The sequence below is a fragment of the Macaca thibetana genome, chromosome 15 (genome assembly GCF_024542745.1).
Source record: "Macaca thibetana thibetana isolate TM-01 chromosome 15, ASM2454274v1, whole genome shotgun sequence".
Lineage (NCBI taxonomy): Eukaryota > Metazoa > Chordata > Mammalia > Primates > Cercopithecidae > Macaca > Macaca thibetana.
Genome location: NC_065592.1, coordinates 804,996 through 832,274, shown reverse-complemented (window position 1 = coordinate 832,274; position 27,279 = coordinate 804,996). Strand labels below are relative to the sequence as shown.

The 27,279-nt window shown below is 55.2% G+C and overlaps 1 pseudogene; it reads right to left on the bottom strand.

Annotated features, from left to right (window-relative positions):
* Positions 1-2,015: 2,015 nt before the first annotated feature.
* LOC126937144 (ADP-ribosylation factor 4-like) lies at positions 2,016-3,480 on the bottom strand (annotated as a pseudogene).
* Positions 3,481-27,279: the final 23,799 nt, after the last annotated feature.

Genomic DNA, 27,279 nt, shown 5'->3' with positions numbered 1-27,279 from the left:
AGGCAAGAGAGCGTGTGCAGGGACTCTCTTCCTCCCTTCCTCCCTTCCTTCCTTCCATCTCTCTCTGTCACTCAGGCTGGAGCACAATGCTGCAATCAAGGCTCACTGCATCCTTGAACTCCTGGGCTCAAGTGATCCTCCCACCTCAGTATCCCAAGTAGTTGGGACTACGGACGTGTCCTACTATGACTGGTTAATTTTTAAACTTTTTTTGTAGAGACAGGGTCTAATTTATAGCCCAGGCTGATCATGAACTCCTAGCCTTAGCACTTCTCCTGCCTCAACTTCCTAAAGTACTGGGATTACATGTATGAGCCACTGTGCTCAGCCTAGGATTGGTTTCTTATGAGACCTATCTCCTTGGCTTGTAGACAGCCATCTTCTTCCTATATCTTCACTTCTGTGCATGTCTGTGTCTAGATATTTTTCTTCTTATAAGGACACATGTCATATTAGATTATGGCCCACCTTAATGATCTTATTTTAACTTAATGACTTCTTTAGAGGCACTGTCTCCAAATGCAGTCACATTCTGAGGTACTGAGGGTTATTAAGACTTCAACATATAGATTTTGGAGGCTGGCCAGGCACAGTGGCTTATGCCTGTAATCCCAGCACTTTGGGAGGCTGAGGCAGGTGGATCACTTGAGGTCAGGAGTTCAAGACCAGCCTGGCCAACATGGTGAAACCCTGTCTCTACTAAAAATACAAAAATTAATCAGGTGTGTTGACACATGGGTATCGTCCCAGATACTCAGGGGGCTGAGGCAGAAGAATTGTTGGGACCCAAGAGGTGGAGGTTGCAGTGAGACGAGATGTGCCATTGCACTCCAGCCTGGGTGACAAAGCAAGCATCTCAAAACAACAACAACAACAAAAGAAAGTAGGGTGTTGGCTATGCACATTGGCTCATGCTTGTAATCCCAGTACTTTCAGAGGCCAAGGCAGGTGGACTGCTTGAGCCTAAGAGTTGGAGACCATTCTCGGCAACATGGCAAAACCCATCTCTACAAAAAACATACACACAAAAATTAGTCAGGCGTGGTAGTATGCACCTGTAGTCCCAGCTACTTGGGAGACTGAGATGGGAGGATCACTTGAGCCTAGAAGGCAGAGGTTTCAGTGAGCCAAGATCCTCCAGCCTGGGCAACAGTGACTCTGTCAGGAAAGAAAAGAAAAGAAAAGTAGAGAAAGGAAAAGAAGAGAAAATGGTGGCCAGGCGCGGTGGCTCACACCTGTAATCCAAGCACTTTGGGAGGCCAAGGCGGGCAGATCACAAGGTCAGGAGATCGAGACCATCCTGGTTAAGATGGTGAAACCCATCTCTACTAAAAATACAAAACAAAAATGTATCAGGGCATGGTGACAGGCGTCTGTAGTCCCAGTTACTCGGGAGGCTGAGGCAGGAGAATGGCGTGAACCCGGGAGGTGGAGCTTGCAGTGAGCCGAGATCCTGCCACTACACTCCAGCCTGGGCGACAGAGCGAGACTCCGTCCCAAAAAAAAAAAAAAAAAAAAAAAAAGAGAAAATGGAGTGTTAAAGTCTCCAACTCTTATTGTTGGACTAATGTTTCTCACTTCAATTCTGTCACTTTTTGCTCATATGTGTTGGAGCTTTGTTGTTATGTGCAGGGATGTTTATAATTGTTATATATTTTTAATTCATTGAGCATTTTAGTATTATATAATGTCTTTGTTTCTTATAACAATTTTTGTCTTAAAGTCTATTCTGTCTAATATGAGTATAGCCAGGTCAGCTCTCATTTAGTTACTGTTCACATAAAATATCATCTTTTTTTGTACTTTTAACCTATTTTATTGTTTGACTGTAAAGTGAGTATCTTACATATACACAGCATATAGTTAGATCCTGGTTTTTAAAAAAATCCATTCTGTCAGTCTCTGCCTTTTACTTGGAGAATTTAATTCATTTAGATTTAATATAATTATTTATGCAGAAGTATTTACTTCTGTTATTTTTCTATTTGTTTTCTAAATATCCCTTTTTTAACATTCAAAATTGATTTATTTAAAGGTTTCACAATAGCTATGTCCAGACATTTAGACTTAGGGGAAGTAAAATTAAAAGAGGATACTTTTTTTCCCAAGGAGAATTTCTTTAAAACCAAACACATTGCTAAATAGCAACATTATACTTGGTAAACAGTAACTGGCAACAAAATAAGTTCTCCCCAAACCAGTCCCAGATACTGTTTAATAACCAAGATACAAACTAATTTTGTTGTAAGAAGCCTAGACCAATTTTATCAAACATGTCCTTGGTTAGATATCCAGTTTCATTTAACGTTTTGAAAGTTCATTTGACAGTCCGTCAAGTCCCTCATACAGACCAGTTCCTTGTGTTGCACAAGTGGCTTGAACATACCATGTTCGGTTACGAAGAGACTGAAGACCTAGTTTATCTATCATTTTGCTGATGGCCATAGCATTTGGCAAATCCTGTTCATTTGCAAAAAGCAGCAGCACTGCATCTCTCAAGTCATCTACCAGAAGCATTTTCTGCAGCTCATCTGCTACTTTCTGAATTCTTCCACGATCATTACTATCTACCTACAAAAGCAAGACCCTGAGTATTCTGGAAGTAATGCTTCGAGAGAGGTCTAATTCTATCTTGACCACTAACATCCCATACTGTGAACAAATGTTCTTATACTCTACTGTTTCCACATTAAAACCAGTGGTAGGAGGCTGGGCGTGGTGGCTCACGCCTGTAATCCCAGCACTTTGGGAGGCCGAGGCGGGGGAATCACTTGAGGTCAGAAGTTTGAGACCGGCCGGGCGCGGTGGCTCAAGCCTGTAATCCCAGCACTTTGGGAGGCCGAGACGGGTGGATCACGAGGTCAGGAGATCGAGACTATCCTGGCTAACACGTTGAAACCCCGTCTCTACTAAAAAATACAAAAAACTAGCCGGGCGAGGTGGCGGGCGCCTGTAGTCCCAGCTACTCGGGAGGCTGAGGCAGGAGAATGGCGTGAACCCGGGAGGCGGAGCTTGCAGTGAGCTGAGATGCGGCCACTGCACTCCAGCCTGGGCGACAGAGCGAGACTCCGTTTCAAAAAAAAAAAAAAAAGAAGTTTGAGACCATCCTGGCCAACATGGTGAAACTCTGTCTCTACTAAATATATAAAAATTAGCCCAGTGTGGTGGCAGACGCCTGTAATCCCCAGCTGCTGGGGAGGCTGAGGCAGGACAATCACTTGAACCCGGGAAGCGGAGGTTGCAATGAGCCACGATTGCGCCACTGCACTCCAGCCTGGGCCACTGATGAAGCGAGATTCCATCTCAAAAACAAAAAACAAACAAACAAAAAACAGTAGTAGGAATGGTGATGACTATCTCTCCTAACTTCAGTTTATACAGAATGGTCATCTTACCAGCAACATCCAATCCAAACAGCAAAATGTGCATTTACTTCTTGCCAAAGAAGCAGGAAAAGAGGGAGGAGATGGTGAGGCCCATGGTGGTAGTGCCACTTGCAATGAGCAGAGGCGGAAGGAGTTTGGGGCAGCCCCCTGCTTTCTCCTTACGCACTTGCAGGCAAACTGGACAAGAGAGAAGAGAAAGAGTGAAGGAAGAAAGAGGGAGGCAGGAACATCTCACTGGCTGCTGTGCCAATGAAGCTCCGGGACAGGAATTCTCAGGGAGAGGACCTTCTGGGTGACTGGCAAGGCAGCTCCAGCTCTAACCTTTAGGCTAAGACTGCACCACGTCACACGGTGACCACAGCGACTCCCAAATACCTTAACTTTTTTTATACCCCTGTTCGTCCACTGCCTTTTTTTTTTTTTTTTTTTTTTTTTTTTCTAGACAGAGGGTCTCACTCTGTCGCCCAGGCAGGAGTGCAGTGGCATGATCTCCGCTCACTGCAACCTCTGCCTCCCTAGTTCAAGAGATTCTCCTGCCTCAGCCTCCCGAGTTAGGTAGGATTACAGGTGCCCACCACCACGCCTGGCTGATTTTTGTATTTTTAGTAGAGACAAAGTTTCACTATGTTGGCCAGGCTGGTCTCGAACTTCTGACCTCAGGTGATCCTCCCGCCTTGGCCTCCCAAAGTGCTGGGATTACAGGCACGAGCCACCATGCCCACCCCCTCCACTGCTGCTTTTGTGTTAGGTACTTGGCGGTGTACCATTCTGATTTCCTTCTCTTTAAATATATATTTTGTTTTTTAAAAATTATTTGCCCTAGGGATTACAATTAACATCTTAATTCATAACAGAATTCCGATTAATTTTAACAGTATCCAAAAACTTTGCTTTTATATTGGCTTATCCCTCATCTTGTTCTAATTAAAAATTACATACATATACATTGTGTGCACTGACATATATTTAGAATTATGCAGTTCATTTGAAAGGGAAAGAAGAGTTACTAAACCAAAAATGTATTATTAATGGTGACTTTTACATTTGCATATGTAATTACCTTTATTGGTATTCTTTATGTCTTTTTTTTTTTTTTTGAGACCGGGGTCTCACTTTGTCACCCAGGCTGGAGTACAGTGGTGCGATCTTGGTTCACTGCAACCTCCGCATTCAAGCGATTCTCCTGCCTCAGCCTCCTGAGTAGCTGGGATTACAGGTGTACGCCACTATGCCAGACTAATTTTTGTATTTTTAGTAGAGACAGAGTTTCACCACGTTGGCCAGGCTAGTCTCGAACTCCTGATCTTGGGATCTGCCCGCCTTGGCCTCCCAAAATGCTGGGATTACAGGCATGAGCCACTGCACCTGGCCTATTCTTTATCTCTTTACATGGATTCAAGTTACTGTCTAGTGTTCATTTATTCCAGCCTGACTCCCTTTAGCATTTCTTAAATGGCAAGTCTACTAGAAGTAAGCTATCTTGGTTTTTGTTTATCTGGGAACGTCTTAATTTCTCCTTTTTTCTTGAGAAATTGTTTTGCAAGTTATACAATTTTTGGTTGACAAGTTTTTTTGTTTCTTTTAGCACTTTGCATATATCATCCCACTACCTTTTGGCCTTTGTGGTTTTTGATGAGAAGTCCACTGTTAACTTTATTGAGGATCCCTTGTATATGAGTTGCTTCTCTCCCTACTTTCAGGATTTTCTTGTCTTTTTTTTTTTTTTTTTTTGAGACACAGTCTTATTCTGTTGCCCAGGCTGCTGGAGTGTGGTGGTGCAATGTTGGCTCACTGCAACCTCTGCCTCCTGGGTTCAAGCAATTCTTCTGCCTCAGCCTCCTGAGTAGCTGAGACTACAGGCACCCACAACTATGCCCGGCTAAGTTTTGTATTTTTAGTAGAGACAGGGTTTCACCATGTTGGTCAGGCTGCTTTCAAAATCCTGATCTTAGGTGATCCACCCACCTCAGCCTTCCAAAGTCCTGGGATTACAGGTGTGAGACACCAAGCCCCCACCTTCTTGTCTTTAACTGTTTGATGATAGTGTAGCTTGATATGGATCTGTTTGAGTTTATCTCACCTTGAAAAAACTTTTTTGAGTTTCTCGGATATGTAGATTCATATCTTTCACCAAAAATTTGGGAAATTTTGGGCCATTATTTACTGAAATGATCTTTCCTCCTTACTCTTTCTCTCGTATTCCTCTCTGACTCCCATTGTACATATAGTGGTATGCTTGATAGTGTCCCACAGCTTTAAGGCTTTGTTAATTTTTTTTTCTTTATTCTTTTTTCCTTTCTTTTCCTCCAATGGCATAATTTCAATTGACTTATCTTTATGTTTGCTGATTATTTTTTCTGTCTTCTCAAATATGCAATGAAATTTCTCTAGTGAATTTTTAATTTCAGATGAGATTGGGTTCATTCAGGGTGTTACGGCTGTCGATGGAATTTTTAATTTCAGTTATTGTTCTTTTCAACTCTAATCTTTCTATTTGGTTCCTTTTTTTTTTTTTTTTTTTTTTTGAGATAGTGTCTCCTTCTGTCACCCAGGCTGGAGTGCAGTGGCGCGATCTCTGCTCACTGCAAGCTCCATCTCCTGGGTTGACGCCATTCTCCTGCCTTAGCCTCCTGAGTAATTGGGACTACAGGTGCCCGCCACCACGCCCGGCTAATTTTTTTGGATTTCTAGTAGAGACGGGGTTTCACCGTGTTAGCCAGGATGGCCTCGATCTCCTGACCTCGTGATCCGGCCGCCTCGGCTTCCCAAAGTGCTGAGATTACAGGCGTGAGCCACTGCGCCAGGCCTATTTGATTCCTTTTTATAATTTCTCTTTATTTCTCTTTTCTATTTGGTGAGATATCATGCTCATAGTTTCCTTTGGCTCTTCGTACATGGTTTTCTTTAGCTCTTGAGCATATTTAAGAGTCGATTCAAAGTCTTTTTTTTTTTTTTTTTGAGACGGAGTCTCGCTCTGTCGCCCAGGCTGGAGTGCAGTGGCCAGATCTCAGCTCACTGCAAGCTCCGCCTCCCGGGTTTACGCCATTCTCCTGCCTCAGCCTCCCAAGTAGCTGGGACTACAGGCGCCCGCCACCTCACCCGGCTAGTTTTTTGTATTTTTAGTAGAGACGGGGTTTCACCGTGTTAGCCAGAATGGTCTCGATCTCCTGACCTCGTGATCCGCCCGTCTCGGCCTCCCAAAGTGCTGGGATTACAGGCTTGAGCCACCGCGCCCGGCCCGATTCAAAGTCTTTGTGTAGTAAGTCCAATGCTTGGGCTTCCTAAGGATGACTTCCTATTAATTCCTTTTTTTTGTCCCTGTGTATGAGCCACACTTTCTTTGCTTCTTTGCATGCCTTGTAGCTTTTCTGTTGAAAACTGGACATTTCAAATATTATGATGTAGCAACTCTGGAAATCAGATCCTCCCCCCTCACCAGGGATTGTTGCTGCCATCTAAGTGTAATTGCTGTCATTCATTTGGTGACTTTTCTGAACTAACTTTGTATAACCATCCCTTTCCTGTTTCTCAACTGAATTTTCCAATTTTTGTGCTTTTCATCTCTGTTTCTCTAAGCTGCATTCTAGCTGATTTCCTCAGATCTATCTTTCAAGGAACTAACTCTTTCTTCAGTTTTGTCTAAGCTTGTTTTCCGAGATAGAGTCATGCTCTGTCACCCAGGTTAGAGTGCAGTGGTGTGATCTCAGCTCACTGCAACCTCTGCCTCCCAGGTTCAAGCAATTCTCCTGACTCAACCTCCTGAGTAACTGGGATTACAGGTGTGCACCGCCATGCCTGGCTAATTTTTGTATTTTTAGTAGTAATGGGGTTTCACCGTGTTGGCTAGGCTGGTCTCAAACTCCTGACCTCATGATCTGCCCACCTCGGATTACAGGCATGAGCCACTGTGCCTAGCAGAGGTAGGTATTTGTTGTACCCATCTTACAGATGTGAAGACTAAGACTCAGTGGGGGTCACCTGTCCTGTCTTTTTTTTTTTCTTTTTTTTTTCCAGACAGGGGTCTCACTGTGCCGCCCATGCACTGGAGTGCAGTGACGCAAACACGGTTCACTGCAGCCTCAAGCTCCTCGGGCTCCAGCGACCCTCCTGCCTCGGCCTCCGGTGTAGCTGGGACCACAGGTGTGCACCACCATACCCGGCTAAATTTTTGATTTTTCATAGATACTGGCACTCACTTTGTTGCCCAGGTTGGCCTCCAACTACGGGGCTCAAGCAATCCCCTACCTCAGCCTCCCAAAGTGTGGGATTGCAGGTGGAAGCCCCTGGGCCCGGCCCACCTGTCTTCTTGTCCTGCCTGCCTCCTTTTGACTGTCTTTCTGCAACCAATTTATGCAGGTGCAGCACAAGTCTCTCTCCCTGTTCACCTGAGCTCCCAGGTTATACCAGAGACCTTTGCACTCCATGTCTTTAAGGACTTTACTATTATTTTTGTGCAAACAATTTTCCATGTTGTGGACGAGAAGAACAGGAAAGTGAGAAGGGCTCAACTCCAAGTTCCCTCCCTTCCGTGGGGCTCCCCACCCTTTTCCTTCCCTCCCCTCCCCTCCCCTTCCCTTCCCTTCCCTTCTTTCTTTTTTTTCTTTTCTTTTCTTTTCTTTTTATTTTTTTGAGACAGAGTTTCGCTCTTATTGCCCAGGCTGGAGTGCAATGGCACAATCTCGGCTCACCATAACCTCCGCCTCCCGGGTTCAAGTGATTCTCCTGCCTCAGCCTCCCGAGTAGCTGGGATTACAGGCGTGCACCACCACGCCCGGCTAATTTTGTATTTTTAGGAGAGACGGGGTTTCTCCATGTTGGTCAGGCTGGTCTCAAACTCCCGACCTCAGGTGATCTGCCCGCCTTGGCCTCCCAAAGTGCTGGGATTACAGGTATGAGACACTGTGCCCAGCCACCCCACCCTTTTCTAAGAGAAGTTTAATGAACTTAGATCTGGGCATTTACTTCCTTGAGTTAATGCCTCACCTTCCCCTACCAAGGTGCAGTCTTCTGAAATATATTTTGTAAATGAAATACGAAGCCACGTTTGGGTTCATGGCTCAGGCTAGTAATTTAACCTCACTGTGCCTCCATTTTCACCTGTAAAGTAGACATAATCATCCCTACGTCATCGAACTGTTCCGGGATTCAATAAAATGGTGTACATAAGGCTGTTGACACAGGGCCTGGCACATAGTAGGCACTAATTATTGCATAATTAAAAACCTCTGCTTCTCCACCCTCCAGAGTTCTCTGTAGCCCAGCCTCTGCTTGGTGGAGACAGAAATTCATTTTCTTTTTTTTTTTTTTTTGAGACTAAGTCTAGCTCTGTCGCCGAGGCTGGAGTGCAGTGGCCGGATCTCAGCTCACTGCAAGCTCCGCCTCTCAGGTTTACGCCATTCTCCTGCCTCAGCCTCCCGGGTAGCTGGGACAACAGGCGCCTGCCACCTCGCCCAGCTATTTTTTTTTGTATTTTTTAGTAGAGATGGGGTTTCACTGTGTTAGCCAGGATGGTCTCGAACTCCTGACCTAGTGATCCGCCCGTCTCGGCCTCCCAAAGTGCTGGGATTACAGGCTTGAGCCACCGCGCCTGGCCAGAAATTCATTTTCTTAAAAAGTTGTGCTGAGAGCTGATCCATCCTGGGGAAAGACACATGATAATGAAACTTTCAAGAAACTGATGTATAAATTTTAGTGCCATAATGTAACTGCTCTGTGCCTTAAGGCAGGATCCCCAACCCCTGGGCCTTGGACTGTTACTGGTCCGTGGCCTGTTAGGAACAGGGCCGCACAGCAGGAGGTGAGCAGTTGCGAGCGAGCATTCCCACCTGAGCTCTGGCTCCTGTTAGATCAGCAACGGCATTAGATTCTCACAGGAGCACAAACTGTACTGTGAACTGCGCGTGCGAGGAATCTAGGTTGCGTGCTGTTTATGAGAATCTAATGCCTGATGATCTGAGATGGAACAGTTTGATTCCAAAACCATTATCCGTCCCCAGTCATCCATGGAAAAATGGTCTTCCATGGTCCCTGGTGCCAGAAAGGCTGGAGACTGCTGCCTTAGGGGGCATTATGGGTGAAGGAGGAGGAGGCAGCTGAGGCCCTGGCTCCTGTATTGGCTGGAGCCTGGCTCTGGGGCCTCCTTTAGTTGTGAGCACGTGGCTGTTTCACTGGTAGATCCTGGGCTACACTGAGGTTTGCAAATAGAGGCTGGAGGGCAGGACAGAGGTGCGGAAGAGAACATTTATTCATTCAACAACTATGTATTGAGCACCCACTAGGTACCAGATACCGTTGAAGGATGTTTAGGGATATCTCATGGACAAGGTGCTCTGCTGTCACGGAGCTGTGAGAGGGTCCACAGGGAGGCTCAGGAAGTAAAACGTCAAGGTAGAGAGGTGAGTGATGGCCAAGGAGGCAAAGGCAGCGGCCTGCTCCCGATCACAGTCCCAGCCTTTGCACATGCCCCGCTCCCTTCCCAGAGCTGCGAGATCAGGTTCTATTTTTATCCTCCTGTGACAGGGGAGGAAACCTGGGTCGGGGAGATTAAGTGGCTTCACTTGGGAAACTCAGCAGTACCAGAGGGTGAAACTCCAAGAGCCTGAGGCTAGGAAGGGAGAGGATGATGGGCTGGTTGGGGGCTGGAGGGGACCACAGAGCCACCCCAAATCCCTTCTCAATGGCAGCCTTGCTGACTTTCAGCTGTTTGCCACTGTGGCCCCTAAACTAGTCCTCAGAGATAGTAGCACAGGGGCTGAGATGCTCACATGAGAGTTTCTGTCCTGTTCCCTTACAGATTCTGCTTCCTAGAGACTTCTCCAGCCTCAGGAACGCTGGCTCCATGGAACCATCCAGGCCACTCATGAGTGGGTGGGCAGTGGGAAGGGAAAGAAGGGGGACCTTGATTCTTCCATCTGAGCCAGTGCCCAGGGAGGGCCTGGGTTCCTGCCATACTCCTGGGGGTCATCTTAGGGCAGTGGGAGGCCCATCAGGGTTGGGGGCATTTGGTCAGCAGCCTCAGACATGCTGGCTGGTCAGGGCAGCCTGCTGTGCGCATGCATCTGGGCTCCTTGAGGTCAAGACCAGGTGGAAAGGCTTTTCTGGCCTCGGAAGGAGTGCAGTGGGGTCTGTGTAGGTGGTGAGTGGCCATCCTGGTGGCCAGAGTGCTCAAGATACCCAAGGAGATGAGATGCAGACAGCAGGAATGGGCTGCAGCCTCCAAGGTGGCTAACACAGAAGCCTGTAGTTTGAGGAACTACACTGGGGCTTTGGGGACACAACCAGGATGGTAGTTCTTTTTTTTTTTTTTTTTGAGACGGAGTCTTGCTCTGTCGCCCAGGCTGGAACGCAGTGGCCGGATCTCAGCTCACTGCAAGCTCCGCCTCCCGGGTTCATGCCATTCTCCTGCCTCAGCTTCCCGAGTAGCTGGGACTACAGGCGCCCGCCACCTCGCCCGGCTAGTTTTTTTTTTTTTTTTGTATTTTTTAGTAGAGACGGGGTTTCACCGTGTTAGCCAGGATGGTCTCGATCTCCTGACCTCGTGATCCACCCGTCTTGGCCTCCTGAAGTTCTGGGATTACAGGCTTGAGCCACTGCGCCCGGCCCAAGATGGTAGTTCTAAGGGACCTGCCTGCAGATCCTCACCTCCCACATTCCCCCTCGCCAACCTTCCTGTGCTTGAGGACTGCACTTTGTCCATTTTGCCAACCAGAAAGTCATGGCTGGAACCTTGTCCTAGAGTCCTGGGGTGTAAGAAGGTCCTGGGCTCCCAGCAGAAACAGAGGGGCAGGGCTAGGAAAGGTGCTGGCTTCTCCTGCAAACTCATCCTAAGACCCCAGGGCTTTGGGGTCTCAGCCTTCCTGCAAATTGGCTTCATGACCTTGGGCAGGACCCTTTGCCTCACTGAGCCTGTCAGCCTGGAACAGAACACCTGCCTTCTGGGTGTGCATGGGGTTGAATTGTCTCTATGCTGGCACTCACTTTGTGAATATTGCATAGATGTGTGCATTCCAGGCAGTGGAGCTGCTGCTCAACTTGGAATACACCTGGGGACCCCAAGAGCTTGGGGTGGGTACAGCCCACACAAAGAAACTCGACCTTGCAGTTGGCAGGTTCAGCAGGCACTGAGGAATCTTGTTTTGTTTTTGACTTTTTTATTGGGGTCAATATACACAACGTGTAACCACCTTAAGTTACAGCTGGATTAAAATTGATTTATGTGGCCTGGTGCAGTGGCTCACGCTTGTAATCCCAGCACTTTGGGAGGGTGAGGTGGGTGGATCATCTGAGGTCAGGAGTTTGAGACCAGCCTGGCCAACATGGTGAAACCCCGTTTCTACTTAAAAAATATAAAAATTAGCCGGGCGTGGTGGCGGGTGCCTGTAATCTCAGCTACTCGGGAGGCTGAGCCAAGAGAATCGCTTGGACCCGGGAAGTGGACGTTGCAGTGAGCCGAGATCGAGCCACTGCACTACAGCACTCCAGCCTGGGTGACGAGAGCGAAACTACTTCTCAAACAAACAAACGAAATTGATTTATGTGTAAACGCAAGTGGTCATCACCCAAAACAAGATACAAAACGCGTCCACGGGCTGAACCTTTCAAGATACAGAAAAAGGGCCGGGGTGGCCCTCTCCCAGAATCTCAGCCTGGGAACCTGGTATCTAGTTGCTGCCCCTCACTGGGCAGATGGGGAAACTGGGGCTTGGGGCGAGAATGTCCCCAGGCAGAGCTGGGAACACCCCTAACTCTTCGCCAGCTCTGGGGACTTGGCGCCCTCTCCAGCCACAGCGAACGTGGGCGCCCGCGCCCCAGCAAGTCAGGGGTTGGGGAGATGGGGACACGGAGGGCGCGGCTGAGCGCGGCTCCTCCCCGGGCGGGGCCGACCTGCCGGCGCGCGCCGACGCCCCGCCCCGCGCGCGCGCTCCCGACAGGCTAATTAGGCGCGCGGTTTGTTTACAAACACGGGCTCCCGGCAGGTGCGCGCCGCCCCGCCCGTGCGCGGCCGGGGTTCGAGGGTGACTCCCGTGGGCCCCGGGGTGCCCTGGCGGGGGCCGCGGTGCTGGCTGCATTCCCGCTTCTTCCACGCCGTCCTGGGGTACCGGAAAATCCGCCGCCAGGCGCCGTCCCCGACACGGGGTGGGGAGAGCCGCGCGGGCCCGGGCGGGGAACGGCCCACGGGGTCCCACCGTTGCTGCCCTGCCGGGCGGGGGTCGGGCCCCGCCCCCGCGCGCCCCCCGGGCCAGGCCCGCTCTCGGCCGGGTCGGCGGGGCGGGCGGGGGCGCGCGGGGCGGGGCGCGGCGCCGGCGGGGCCGGGACATGTAGTCCGCGCTCTGCGGCCTCCCCTGGGCGGCCCCGGCGCGGGCCCGGCCGCGGACTACGACTCCCGCCAGGCGCCGCGGCGTAGCGCATGAGCCCTGCTCGGCTCCGGCGCGTCTATTATGCTGCCGGGGCCGGCGAGCCAAAGAGGAGCCGGCCGCGCGGGCCGGGAGGGGACGGCCGCTGGAGCCGCGAGGCCAAGTACGCCTTTCTCTTGCTTCCTTGCGCGCGCGGGGCGGCGGGCGGCGCGGGCGGCGGCGGGTCGGGCCGGGCCGGGGAGCGCGGCCCGAGCGCCCCGCGCAGGCCGCCAGCGCGTCCGGGGGAACCGGGAGCCCGGGGCCGCCGCTGCCGCCGCCTTTGTGCGCGGCCACGATGCAACAAAGCGCGGCGGCCGCCCGGGGTCGCGGCGGCGGTAGCGGCGGCGGCGGCGGCGGCGCGGACTCCGCTCCCCTCCGCCCGCTCCCGCCTGGCCGCCTCCGTCCCGGACTCGGGGGCGTCGCTGCGGCCGGGGCGCGCAGCCCGGAGTTGGCGCGGCCCGCGCGCCCCGCGCCAGCCCGGCCTCCGCGCGCCCTCCCTCACGGAAGGGATTTTTTTCCCCCTTTCCTCCGCCCGCCATCTTTCGAAGGGGGGAACCCAGGGAGGACGCGGAGGGGGAAGGTGCGCGCGGCGGCCCCGGCCTGCGGCCGTGCGCTCCGCGGCGCCACTTTCCCCGCGCCTGTCCCGCCGGCCTCTCTCCAGAGCCGTTGCTGGGGCCCGCGCCTGGGGACGGTCGCCGCGCGCCGCTGCCGGGGCGGGGGGCAAGGCTGGGCTCGGGCCTGGGCTCTGCGCGGCCTCCTCCCAGAGTTACGGGCCCAGAGCTGACTTTGAGCCCCCCTGAGTTGTCGGATTATTGCACCCAAACCAGGGGGAGACCCAGTTCCCGTTTTGAAATCAGCCTGAAAATAGCTTAATCCGGGCGAGGGCGAGTTGGAGCGGGAGGGTCGGGGGTGCTTCCCCTCCTTCCCACTTTTGGGGGCCGCCGGAGTGACAGCGTGATACAAGCCCATCCGGGGAGAAATGCGCACCCCGAACCTTGTACACCCACATGGCCCTGGTGGGCTCCCTGTGAATAAAGCTGGGGCGTGCGGCAAGTCTCATTCCACCGGTTGCTCGTATGGGGGCAGGGCCGGGATGGGGGCTTCGCGCGGCCTCCTTTCCCTCGAAGGCGGGCGTCCCAGAACTCGGCCCGCCGAGACCCACCGGGGGCAGGGACCTGGCGTCCATCGTGTGAGTTCCTCCATTGGACCCAGTCCTTGAATGGTTGCGATCCTTAATTTTGGTTGAAAGCTTTCTGCTCAGAAATATATAGCTGGGGTTTCTCCTCCTTAGATTAAACTTGGCCATTGTCTACAAAAGTTAACCAGGAGGGGAGACTGTAGTGCATTGGTGGGCAGAGTAATTGGACTGGAACTGCAAGAGACAGCTTCGTGTGTTCCGTCCTCCCCCGCCCTCCCCTGTGAGAAGAAACAGAAGAGGAAAAGAATTTTCTCTTTCCCTGCTCTTTTGTAGCCTTTTCCCCTTACTCTTTACTTTACTTTTTTTTTTTTTTTTTGAGATGGAGTCTCGCTCTGTCACCCAGGCTGGAGTGCAGTGGCCGGATCTCAGCTCACTGCAAGCTCCGCCTGCTGGGTTCACGCCATTCTCCTGCCTCAGCCTCCCAAGTAGCTGGGACTACAGGCGCCCGCCACCTCGCCCGGCTAATTTTTTGTATTTTTTAGTAGAGACGGGGTTTCACCGTGTTAGCCAGCATGGTCTCGATCTCCTGACCTCGTGATCCGCCCATCTCGGCCTCCCAAAGTGCTGGGATTACAGGCTTGAGCCACCGCGCCCGGCCTACTCTTTACTTTAAAATGGAGGGTTTCTTCCTGGGTCCATGCAGTGGACCCGGGGAGATTCTGAAATCTATGCAAAGTTGTGTGGCATTTTTCTGCGGAAAGTAGTTTGTTACTGGCTTCCAACGGGGTCTAAGGAAGGTCTAAATCCCTGCAAGGGGCTGGCCTTAGGGGTTAGGGACACCTCCCTCCCGGGTCCTTCCCTGGCAGCCCTGATGCAGCCTCTCATTTGCAAATAAAGGTCTGTGTTTGCCGTTTTCTCTGTTGAGGCCTTGATGTGTGCTGGTCGTTACTGATCAAGAAAGATAAGGCACTCGCTGTGACGGGACAGCGAGCCGGGACGTTTCTTTCTGACCTTACCGGTAGCCTCGGAGGCCGGGTGCCTCAGCAGGGCACCGGGTGCCTGGAAAGACTGTGGGAGCAGCTCCAGCCTGAGCCCTGCCGCTGGGACATCCGGGGAGGAGGGATTTCAAAAGCTTTCTCCGGGTGGGCAGTCACTGCGTTTTTATTTTTGTTTTGTTTTTAGAAAGCAGAGTAATTACTTTCCTTTGATAACTCGCGCCTGCGTCGGAAGTGAGTGAGCTTTGAATGAAGGACGGGACTTGCAAACACTCCGTGCCCTCCACTCTGAAGTAGTCATACCCAGAAAGTGAAAGTGGGGGTGTGCAAAGCGGAGCAGCCAGGCCTGCTGCAGCCTGCGGTCCCTTCCTCTGCCCTCTTCCTCCAGGCTCTGGAGGTGCCAGCAGCAGGAACCCTGTGCACCAGGTGGGCGGTGATGGCCTCGTCCCATTCCTGATGCCACCAGGAAGTGCCACCACTTTCTCTGAGGCATGGTGGCTCCGGGTTTCCCAAGTAGGGTGATTGGCACAAAACCAACAGCTGTGCTGTGTCTGTCCAGCCGCTCGTCGGCCCAGTTCTCCATGGGAAGAGCCATGTTTTACGGTGGATACACAGGGTACTGGGGCGGGGTGTGGGGAGCCGGAGCCTACCTTTGCCGGCATTGCTGCCTGGGAGGTGGGGGTGTGCCTGAAGTCATGCTGCAGGTCTCTTGGTTTTCAAAGCAGTTGAAGCAGTTGGTCAGAGGATCCTGCTCTTGCTTCCTTGACCCAATCATCAAGGTATAACTGACCTGACGGGGTTCCTGTCCCAGGCAGGTGCCTTTTTTTTTTTTTTCCGCCTTGAGATGGAGTCTCGTGTTGTCACCCAGGCTGGAGTGCAGTGGCACGATCTCAGTTCACTGCAACCCCCACCTCTCGGGTTCTAGCGGTTCTCCTGCTTCAGCCTCCCAAGTAGCTGGAATTACAGGCGTCTGCCACCATGCACCGCTATTTTTTTTGTATTTTTAGTAGAGACGGGGTTTCACTACATTAGTCAGGCTGGTCTCAAGCTCCTTACCTCGTGATCCACCTGCCTCGGCCTCCCAAAGTGCTGGGATTACAGGCATGCGCTACCGCGCCTGGCTGGCAGGTCCCTTATATCACGAAGCCAGTATCTGGTTGAAGCTAAAAGGTAACTGGATGAATCAAGGCAGAATGCAAGGCTTCTTGCCATAAGAAGGTTTTGGAACTTGTTGGTCTGCCTGGGGCCTTCCTGACCCCTGTGGCTCCACCCCCTTGTTGGAGCAGAAGAGATGTACAGGTGGCAAAGCATGATGGGGCGCCAGGTACATTTGGGTCAGCATTTGCCAAGAATGGCCTTGCTCCTGTGTTTTTATTGGTACTGCCACCTTGTAGAGGTGCCCAGCTGGTGGTGGAGCATAGGGCTTTCTGTCCTCTCCTTTCTGTGAAATCATGGGCCCCTGTGCCCGGGCCTCCCTGCTCCGGTTCCTGGACTCCTGCCATCTGAGGTGCTTGAGGGCTTGCTTATTTGTTTGTTTGTATTTTTAGTAGAAATGGAGTTTCACCATGTTGGCCAGGTTGGTCTCAAACTCCTGGCCGTAAGTGACCCACCCACCTCAGCCTCCTGAAGTGCTGGGATTACAAGCATGAGCTACCATGCTCGGCGAAGATCCTTAAGAGCTCATTTATTTATTTATTTTGAGACAGAGTCTCATTCTGTTGCCCAGGCTGGTGTGTAATGGCATGATTTCCCCTCACTGCAACCTCCACCTCCTGGGTTCAAGCAATTCTCCCTGCCTCAGCCTCCCAAGTAGCTGGGATTGCAGGTGCCCGCCACCACACCTGGCTATTTTTATTTTTATTTTTTGGTAAAGATGGAGTTTCGCCATGTTGGCCATGCCGGTCTTGAACTCCTGACCTCAGGTAATCCACCCATCTGAGCCTCCCGAAGTGCTGAGATTATAGGTGTGAGCCACCGTGCCCGAGAGCTCTTTTAAAGAGAAAGTGTCACATTTTGGGCCATTCACCTGTTGATGGTTTAAATTGTGAGTCTTCTGGCCACGGCTGATTGAGCTCCCAGTGGAGACAGGACCTGTGTGTGTGACTGGAGGCTCGGACCCTGTTGTGTCTGTGCTGTTGGCTGTCTGCGTCTGGCACCAGCCTGTGGCTGTTCCCTGAGAGTCAGTTCGCAGGCTGCCTCCTCGCGGGGCCTTCGGAGCCTTGTGTTGGGAAGATGGGGCTTGGAACATGCCCCCGCCCCCCTCCTTGCTGCAGGCCCCCAAGGTACTGAGTTCGTCAGAAGTTAACAAGGTGTTGTGGGGACAACTTCTCCAGCCACTTGGAAAAGTGTCCTGCTGAGGGTGCGGTGATGTTCAAAAGTTGCCGGCTGGGTCTTTCTGAGTGTGGCTTGTTAACCAGCTGCAGCATTTCCCAGAGCGCCCAGTGGACTCGGGTGTGATCTGCAGAGGCGGCTGCTGATTGGGCCTGGAGTCTGGGGCAGAGGGAGTGCCCTCGGTGCACCTGTGAGGACCTGGGGCTCCAAGTCGGTACCTGGGAGCTGTGGGGCTCGGGGGCGGGACGTCCTTAGCCTCTGTGTGAGCACTGACCGAGATGAGGCAGAGATACATCTGTGCGGGGTGCCTGGCCCCTGCAGGAGTGTTGAGGGTTGTAGCTATAACCTGTCATGTGGCAGAAGGAAGACGAATCTACCATAAGCGGCTGAGGGGATGCCCTCCCTGTGCCATGCGTCCCTGCAGCCCTGGCCTGACAATCCTACAGGGAGCAAAATGTGCAAAGGGGCACCTGTGTGAGCCTGCGGGTCCACGGTGCCACCCACCCCCATCTGCCCACACCATAGGACGGAGCCCTGGGTGCACTGACCAGGCCCTTGCTGGGGTAGGAGGCAAGGGTCAAGCACGGTGGCTCTGTGGGCTGTGGACTTACGGACAGATGTGCTGCACGCCCACGCTCTGCTCTTAGCTCTGCTTCCACTCTGTCCCGGCAACAGACCTGGGGGCGCCCTGCAGTCCTCCGCGTTTGTGGTTGGGCGCGGGCAGAGAACATGGATGAGATAACCAAGGGGATGGTCTGAGAGCTGCGGCCCTGCTGGCCCCTTGTCCTGGCTTGGCATGGCTGGGTGGGAGAGCGGTAAGGCCAGGCCTGACTCCCTGGCTGGGGTGTTTTGTGCGTTTGGTTCTCAGCAGGCCGGCCAAGAGGAGATGAAGCAGACAGATGGGTGCTGGGTGGGCCCGCCGCAGCTTTGTTTTAAGAAGTGCACGGTCGGCGGAGTTCCAGGGCCTGACCCTGAGGCTGTGTCCCTCTGAGAGCATGGTGTCCCCTTCCCTGTAAAGGGCCAGGTGCTGTCCTCACTCACTGCCCCTCTGAAGAGAGTCCCCTGCCTGAGTCGTGGCTCTCCTGCCCTTCCCAGCCCTGTGGGAGACCCTGACTACGTGGCAGTGGCCTGGGGTTGGGAGGGCCTGACCCGTGTCTGTGGGGCTGGCTTCCTCGTTCCCACCGTGTGCAGAGGAGGGTCAGGCCTCCTTACATCCCTCATGAGGGTCCCACAGGGGTAGAGAGGCGGGTGGGGACAGAGCTTGGAAGAGGTGATAGGGTGTGGCCAGAAGGCTGTGGGGCGTCATGGCAGGAAGGGAAACCTTCTGGGAAGCCACTCTCCCAGGGCCGTCAGGCTATGGAGAAGCACAGGCCCTGGTTCAGAAAGCAGGAGGCGTATGAGGTCTTAGGTCTGGAAGGCACTTGGGGGATGCAGAGTGGGGAGAACTGTGGGGTACAGGGGACAGTCACGGGAGAGGCGCTGCTGGCAGCTGCAACCTGCGCAGTACGTCTGGGGCCATGCCCCAGGACAGCCCAACCAGTCTGCTGAAGCGCCCGGGGACAGGGCTGGGTCTGTAGACAGGCGGCCAGGCAGCTGTGGGAGAGCAGGTGCACTGTGCATGGGGGGCTCACGGCACTGGGCAGAGTCCCCTGGGGAGTAGGCGCCAGGGCTGGCTGTGCCTGCTCGGGTGGGGCCCATGATGCCCAGCTGCCATCCCCAGGGCTCCTCCAGGGTGACAGGGGGCCCCCAACCCCCGACTTCTCCCCTAGCTCCACAGAAGGAAGCAGTTGGCTCCGTCTGTCACTGAAGGCAGCCCTGCCCGGACAGATCCAGTTTCCCGAGTCCTGGAGGGTGGCCCCAGGGTGGCCGCTGGTCACCACGTGGGCCAGGGAGGCCCCTTTGGCCGCCTGGGGACAGGTGCTCTGTTGGCCGGGTTAGTTTTGGGTGTGGGGGTGGCAGGCTGGGGTCCTTTCTCACAGTCTCAGCTCCCTCCTGCCACAGCCAATCACAGCACCACTCCCAGCATTATCCCGAGAATTCTGGGGCCGTGGGGTGCTGGCGGTGAGTCTGGCGTGGATGTCCAGCTTTGTTCAAGCTGGCTCTGGCCTTCTCTGCCTGGGTGAGCTTGTGCCCCTTAACCTCTGAGCGTCCCCTCCACCTATGGAAGATGGGGCTCATCTGACCCCCACTGATGCAGGACAGAGTCCAGGAGACGGGCTGGAGTGCCGCAGTGGGGGCCACCCAGTCAGGGACATGGGGACCCTCAGGGTACAGAGGCCCAGGGCTATGGAAATCCCAGGGCTGGAGACCCCTGGGGAATGGGAGCCCCTGGGAAAGGCCTCCCCTAGCTTCCTCCAGCACCCCCACCCCTGGTTCCAGTGCTCCTGTCTTCCACCCTTTAGCTGGCAGGCCTGGCTGAGCCTCTGCAGAGCTGTGTAGCCTGTCCCTCCCTGCCACCGCTCCTCCCGACCCATGCTATAGCTGCAGTGGCCTTGGTAAGCCGTCCTCCCAGCCCTGCCTGTTTGCCGAAAGCTGGGACTCCTCCTTCCTGGACCCCAAACAAGGGCTTTGTGTTCTGGGGTCAAACCAGGCTGGAGATGCCCCCATGGTCCAGCCGCTGCCCCTTGGCTGGTCTGCCCCAGGGTGTGGCGTTGGGGACGGCACCCCTCTGTCCTCCCTCTGTGGAGTGCCTGAAGGCTGTGCTGCTGTGCGGGCCAGGTGGTGTGCCCGCTCCTGCCCCTCTAGGTCCCTGCCCCCCAGGAGGGCCATGGAATGGCGGGAGGGGTCAGGGAGGCTGCTGCCGGCTTTTCTGGGTGTTTTCTTTGGTGGCAACTTTACAGATTTGCATTCCTTCCCCGCTTGTCCACAGCCCTGAAACGGTCCAGGACTCAGCATCTTTTCTGATAAATTCTCAGCTGGGCCAGCCTAAAAGGGGCTGAATTTCTGCTTTTCATTCAGGTCCTCCTGTGCCCTATGGAGAGGAAGGCGGAATCCAGGGACCTTGGGAGGGGTTCGGGGGAGCACCCACAGCTTCTGGGCCAGAGGTGTGCCTGCCTGGGGCCACACAGCAACGGTGAGGATAGGTAGGACTCGGGCCACCTCACCAACATCCCTTCCATGTCCAGCACAGAGCCCCTCCTGGATAGGGCATGAGTGGGACCCAGGGAGGGGGCTAGTCGGTGTTCGGGGAGCCTGTGTGTGTGTGTGTCAGGGGCTTGCTCTGACATCCAGGCTGGAGTGCAGCAGTGCGATCACAGCTGACTGTGTCCTCAAGCTCCCAGGCTCAAGTGATCCTCCCAACCTCAGCCTCCTGAGTAGCTGGGATTCTAGGTGCACCACCAGGCCTGGCTAATTTTTTAAAATTTTCATAGAATCAGAGACTGACTATGTTGCCCAGGCTGGTTTTGAACTCCTGGCTTCAGGGGATCCTCCTGTCTCTCCCAAGGTGCTTGGATCACAGGCCTGAGCCACTGTGCATGGCCTGGGTCCTTGAGGATCTCACCAGACCCGCTCACTGCTGAGTTTTTTGCTTGGCGTTCGAGGACTTTTGTGGTTTGTCTGAGTTTCCTCTCTGGGCAGTTTCAGATCCTCTTGTGTCTAAGGCAGGCTGTCTGCTCACTCCGACTTTCACCCGACTGGCAGGGGTGGCCTCTGCCTCTCTCTCTGCTGGGCCGGGCAGGCAGCGCCTGTGGGCTCTATAGCATGGGCTTCGTGAGCAGCTGAGTGGGAGACCCGGGGAGGGAGGTGGGCCCCAGGGAGGATCTCTGAGCCTCCGCCGCCTCCTTTGGGAGATGGAGCTCCATCCCTGTCCTGTGGTGCCCGGGGGAGAGCAGCAGTAGCACATCTGGCTCCCCAGGCCTGTCCCCAAAGGACCCACAGCTTCCCTGCCAAGGTCCCAGGGACGGAGTGTGTTTGCTGAGGATGAGACTGCTGCTGTGACAGGCAGCTAATGGCCGGGCTGCCTTCCTGAGGGGGCCTTGCCCACACGGCAAAGAGCCCCTCAGAGCGAAGCAGCTGCCAGCAGGCTGTGTGGGAGCCCCTCACCACAGGAGGACTGAGTGGTAAAATTAGTTCCCCTGCCCTGTCTCCCACCCTTTAGCTGGCAGGCCTGGTTGAGCTCCTATACATGCTCACAGACCCTTCAGGTTCACGTTCTAGCACACTGGCTTCCAGCCCCGCCAGTGTCCAGGGTCCCTGTGAGCCCTGGCGTGGGCCCCCGCTCCCCGAGAAGAGGAGCAAGAGTTTACCCCCAGGAGACCACACCCTCTTCTGCTGCACATTCCCGCAGGGCAGGTACGAGGGGTGAAGGGGGGATAGCAACACAAAGGTTTCATGTGTCTAGACTTTAAGGCACTGGGGTCTCTGGCACTGCTGCCTTCCTCCAGCCCAACTCACTCCACCTGAGTCCATCTGCCCCACCCCTGCCCCACTTCCTCACGGGAGTCTCCTCAGCTTCCTCCCCATCCCATGAAGGTGGAGAGTGGGTGCAAGGCAGAACCCTGGACCCCACAGTTGCTGTGAGGACACAGCATGCAGTGTGTGTGTTGAGGAACAGGGTGCTGGGGGCCTGGGGAGAAGGGAGGTGCGCCCTCTTCCCTCTGACAAGCTTCCGCGGGCAGGGGCAGCTCTGGGCTGGCCCGTTTCTTCCAGACTCCACTCATTTTCACCCCTCATGTTATCATGAAGCAAATTCCAGACACGTGTAATTCATAGAACTTTCAGTCCAAATCTCTGAAAGATGAGGACTTTTGAAAGGTTATAACTACAATGCCACCGCACCCTCGATACTAACTCTGGTTCCAGAAATACAGCCAGTGTTGAATCAGTGCCCCTTGGCTCCTCCAGCAGGCTCTGCCAGCACACCAGCCCAAGGCACACAGCCTCCAGTGCCCAGCTTTGCTTCACACCCGGTGCCACTGCCTACACCAGCCGTGGGGCCCAGGCCACTCCTTCCTGGACTGTAAAACGGAGCCCTCTTTGGCCACCCGCCCACCCTCCCTCTTGGTGACACAGTGGGCTGAGCGAGGGACTGAACCCTTTACAGCTGATGCAAGGCTGCCCGTAGTTTGAACCTGTGTATCTGCAGAAGACCGGGTTTGATTTGTGATGTCATCTCAGACCCTGGGGTAGGGGTGCGTGTAGGAGAGACACCTCCAGCCCTTCGGGAAAGGCTCCCCTAGCAGGTTTGACTTTCTGAAGTCCAGAAAGTTGACAGTCACGACAGGAGTAGAGGCAGGTGACACGGAGTGGTCAGACTCCGGCCTGGGGGGATAGGGATGTAACAGTGAGGGGCTGGTCCCTGGCATCCAGACATGATCCTTCTGTTTACTTTGTTTCTGGGAGCTGGGAGAAGTAAAGACCATGTTTGTTTTGGGCAGATGTGTTCTGAACGTCCAACACTGCCGGCCACGCTCCCAGTGTTACCTCTGTTCGTCCACGTGGCACCCTGGAGTGATGCAAGGTCCTCCTCCCTTTGCTGCGGCCCCAGGTGACTTGGGATCTAGGGGCACCTCCTTTTCTCCCCAGCCAAGGGGGTCCATGGTCACACCCAGTTCTAGCCGCTGGCTAGGACGTCCCAGCCCCCAGAATGTCCTTGCGTGAGTGAAGCTGTGGCCTGTGGGGGGCATGACTTTCATGCCTGCCCATGGGCTATGGTGGGAAGCACGGCAGATGACGGCCTTACTGAGCTCTCCACACAAACCATCTCTTCACTCCACAGCGAGGTCAGCCGGGGCTGGAGAGCCGGGCCGTGGATCCTGGTGTGCCAACAGCCAGGTGCTCCATGCCTCCCTCGCAGGGCCTCTGTGGCTGGTGTGTGGACCCCGTAGTGGCCCCCTACCGCCTTTCTGCATGGCCTCTGTGGCTGGTGTGTGGACCCCGTGGGGGCCCTGTAGTCAGCCCTTTCGGAGTCTCCACTGAACCTTGGGTTCTGGAGGGGCCTTGTGGCTGGCGGCTGGTCCTGCCCTGGGCTGCCTTTGTGTCCTTGCTGGCTGTTGGGGGTGGGGGAAGCAGGAGCGCCTCGTTCCGTAACTGCCCAGTGTCCTCTTGCTGTGTGGCCGCCTGCAGGCTGAGGAGCCTGGGGTAGGAAGCCCAGGGTCTTGATCCTAGGCTGTGCCTCCACTGCCCACTGCTGAGTGCTTCGTGTCCCAAAGCCTCGGCGCTCAGGTGGCACTCCGGAGGTAACACTCTGGAGGTGAAGGAGGAAGGGGCCTCAGCTTAGTCGTCTGTACATGTGCGCAATCATTCTGACCTTGCAGGTTTGTTGTGGGGGTTGCGGGGGTCTCGGCATCAGTGAGCTGAAGGGTTTGTGGCCCTGGCCGACCACCTGTGCTGTTTGTGGTGTTTTCTCCGCTGTCTGCTCCCACCCCACCTCACCCTGCAGAGGAGCCGCCGACATCTGGGCCAGAGGGCGGAGGTGGGGTGAGCGTGGTGTGAAAGCACCTGGCTGTCCTGCTTGTGCGTCCTCTGGGGTGCTCAGAAGCTGGGGTAGGGTGATCCCACCACCGTCCTTCTCTTGTTGGAACCTCCACGTCGATTTGTACCTTAGTCCCTCACTGATTTTCAGCTGGCCTGGCCGGTGTCTGTTTCATCGTAATTTCTTTGTGGAAGCCTCAGTTGCCTTTCACATCTCAGGATGGGGCCCCGAGCTCCCCGCACAGACGTGGAAGGTGCGTGGGCTCTGGTCGGGAAGCTCTTTGCCTCATCTCCTTTCCACCGCCTCAGGGGAGGTCTTTCAAGGCGGTCTGCAGGTCGCCCTGGTTCTTTCCAGCGTCCGTGTGGGGCTCCCTCACACAGATGCCTTCGGGTTTCTTCATCTTCTCTGTCTGGACAGTGGAGACACTGAGGGTGGCAGAGCTAGGCGCTGGCTGAGGTTTTTGTCTGTTCACCCACTGCACTTGGAGGGAAGGCGTCTGTGGACGGGACTGGCCTTCAGCCCCAGAGGGGATGATGTGGTGTGAACGTGCTGCGGACGGGGACCTGAGGCACTGAGCCCGTCTCAGCGGTCCCTCCCCGCAGGACTCTGGGAGTCGAACACTCTCCCACAGGGAGGGTCACCCTGGGCTCTCACCTGACTCGTCTTCTGGTCTCGTCTTGCCCGGCGTGGTCCTTACCAGGTGGTGGGTCTCGGTACCTGGTAGCGGAGAGGGCTTGAAGGGGATGCCACTCCTTTGCCCTCTGGCTGCCCTCCCTCCCCGCCCCTCCCACTGGCCGGTGCCAGGCTGCCTGGGGGCTCTGCTTCTGTGCTGAGGGCTTGTTGGGGAGGCAGGGCCACTTGTCATGGCATCGTGTTGTCCTCAAGTTTTTGCAAAAATCTGAGTGTGTGTGGGGTCGGTGTCTCAGAGGGCAGGTTGGTGTTCCAGGAGAGGTGAGGTGAGGTCACCATACCTCGCCACCAGGTGTGGGGCAGTCGCCTGCCAGTGTGTGCCAGGGGTTTTTTACACTGCACCCCTCAGCTTCCAGGTCTTGTTGGGGTCGGTGTGTTTCTGCCAGGTAGCAGAGCTGGAGGCGAGCTGCACCCTCAGGGCCTGTAGTGACCACTGGCATTCAGTGAGCACATGCTGGCACCAGGCGCAGCCCTAGAGCTTTAACCACATTGGCCGGGATTTCCCTGGCAGCACCAGGAGGGCTCCTGGGCTGGGCCTCGGGCGGCTCTGCAGTGGCTGGTGGGCTTGTGCCAACCAGAGCCCAGGGCGCCCCTCCCTCTGCCTTGCTCAAGCTCACAGTCCATGGCTGGGCGGGGCTGCCTTCCCCACCCAGGACGAGCCCTGCACTCCGGTGTCCATGGCCGGAGCTGGGCTCCTACTCAGCCTCTGGTTTGGAACAGTGGGCGGGTGGCTGGAAGTAGGTGGCTGGAAGGGCCTCGTCTGGCCAGGCGTTGTGTCCCAATGGCAGCAGAAGCAGGCCCCCACGTTGAGCTGTGACCGTCTATCCTCATGCTTGGAGGAAGCTGGCCTGCAGCCGGGGAGCCTTCGTTTGTCCCATGACCACTCCCACACCCCCAAAGGTCAGTTTCAGCCCCATTTCCTGGCCCCTGGGCCTGTGCAGCAGCAGTAGTGGCTACTGGGAATTTCCTCCCATGACTGACACCTGGGAGCCGACATCTGGGCCCTGGGAGGCGGCAGCAGCACAGCCTGGGCCTTCTGTCGGTGCTGCCCGGCAGTCTCAGCGGAGCTGCGTGTGGTGCTTGGTGCCCGTCACTGGCGTGAGCTCTCTCTGTGCCTGACTCCTCCACCCTCAGGAGCCTCGTGGGGAAGTGGAAGGACCAGGTCGTGTGGCTGGCCCCAGCGTCTGTGCTGCCTGGGGCCCAGCAGAACGGGTGTTCTGGGAGGTACCTGGAGACGTTGGGAGGGCAAGAGCCTGCTGCTGTCCAGGCATTGAGGGAGGGCTGCAAGTCACAGGAGACAGGATGCGGGTCTCAGGACTCAGTCACTCTGGGTCGCCCCGGGCCCCACCAGCCAGGGTGGGGCTGGACTCACTTTCACTCTGAGTCACATGGAGCTCCTGGGAGGTTTTGAGCAGACCAGTGACCTGATCGGACTTGGTTTTAACAGGATCGCCCTGCGGTACGGGCTAGGCGGTCCTTGCGGGGCAGAGCAGGGAGCCCTGCTGGGAGGGCTTCATGGAAATCCTAGCAAGTGGTGGTAGTGAGGGGCAGTGCCGCCACCCTCTGGCCTGGGGCAGCAGGAAGAGAGGCGTTTGGGGGACCCCAGGTTTGTGCCCAGCACAGCAGCTCTGTGACTGGGGTGAAGACACAGAAACCGGCGCAGCTGCCCTCCCCACCAGGGTTGCGGCCTGGGGCTGTGAGCAGCGGCTTGGTGAGATGGAGGGGCATGGAGGCACCCGCTCACCCCAGGAGGGTGTGGAAGAGGTTGGGTATGAGGGGCTTCCCTGGATGAGACCTTGGCACAGGTGGATGCTCCTGGAGTTGAGACACGTTCTCTCGTGCAGGCATGCTTGGTGGGTGAGCTGTGTTGCATGTAGCTTTGAAGCCCTTTCCACTCTGGGGTGGGGTGGGAGGAAGTGAGGTTGCCATGCAGGGTGCTGACAACATTGAACATCCAGCTTGGGGAGGGGCTCCCGGTTTGCAGCATTTGCCCATTGCTGGGGTGTAACTGCCAACCGGGGCAGATTTCAGGAGATCAACCAGATGTCAGCCAGCTCACAGACTTCCCCTAGTCTTGACTGTCTGCCCCGAGCATCTACAAGTGGCTGGTTCTGGGGCCGGAGCCGGCTCCTCCCATGGCAGAGCTGCTGCCTGGGCTCCGAGGGGAGCCTGCAGCCCTGACCTGTCTGTCAGTTATACGAGCGCAGGAAAGGCTCAAATGGCAGCAAGGGACGAGGCTGAAGTTGAAGTCCCAGGCGCTGGGTTAGAGCTCTTCACGTCTGCCCCACACCTTTACAGGTAGACCTGGGGCTACACCGCAGGGCCCTGGCCATGGTTGGAGGCCTGCATACATTCTCCACTCTGCAGCGTTCCTGTGGGTGCTCTCGACTGTCTGTGCCCACCTGGGACACGCAGGGTGGCGGTGGCCTCTTCCTGCCAGCCCTGCCTGTGGCCAGCCAGTCGGGGCCAGGGAAGCCCCAGCATCTTGCATGTACAGAGCTCCCCGTGGTCAGCTGGGGTGTGGAGGTCGGCAGGGTCTGAGCCGCTGCTCCCACCTCTCTGATTGGCCGAGAGTCAGGCCGGGTCACAACCACGCTGCCATCACAAACCTGGGCTTTTGTTCTCCTGGTTACGATAGAACCTCACTGCTTGGCCTCGCTCGGGGGTGCCACCTCCCCGCACCGTGTTTGGGTCTGCAAACGTCTGTGTTGTGCCGGCCCCACTTCCCGTGGCTGTATTGGGCCCACATCGTGGCTGTCCACGCATGGGTCACTCTTCAGAACATTGTCGTGGCCAAGCTGTCAGAGCCCAGTAGCAACTAGTCGGCCCCCACGAGTGGTTGGTTGGTGGGCAGAAGGCTGCCAGTGGCTGAGTCCCTTGGCACACCTGCCTCCCAGCGTGTGCCCCAAGCGCCCACCTGGGAGCAAATGGC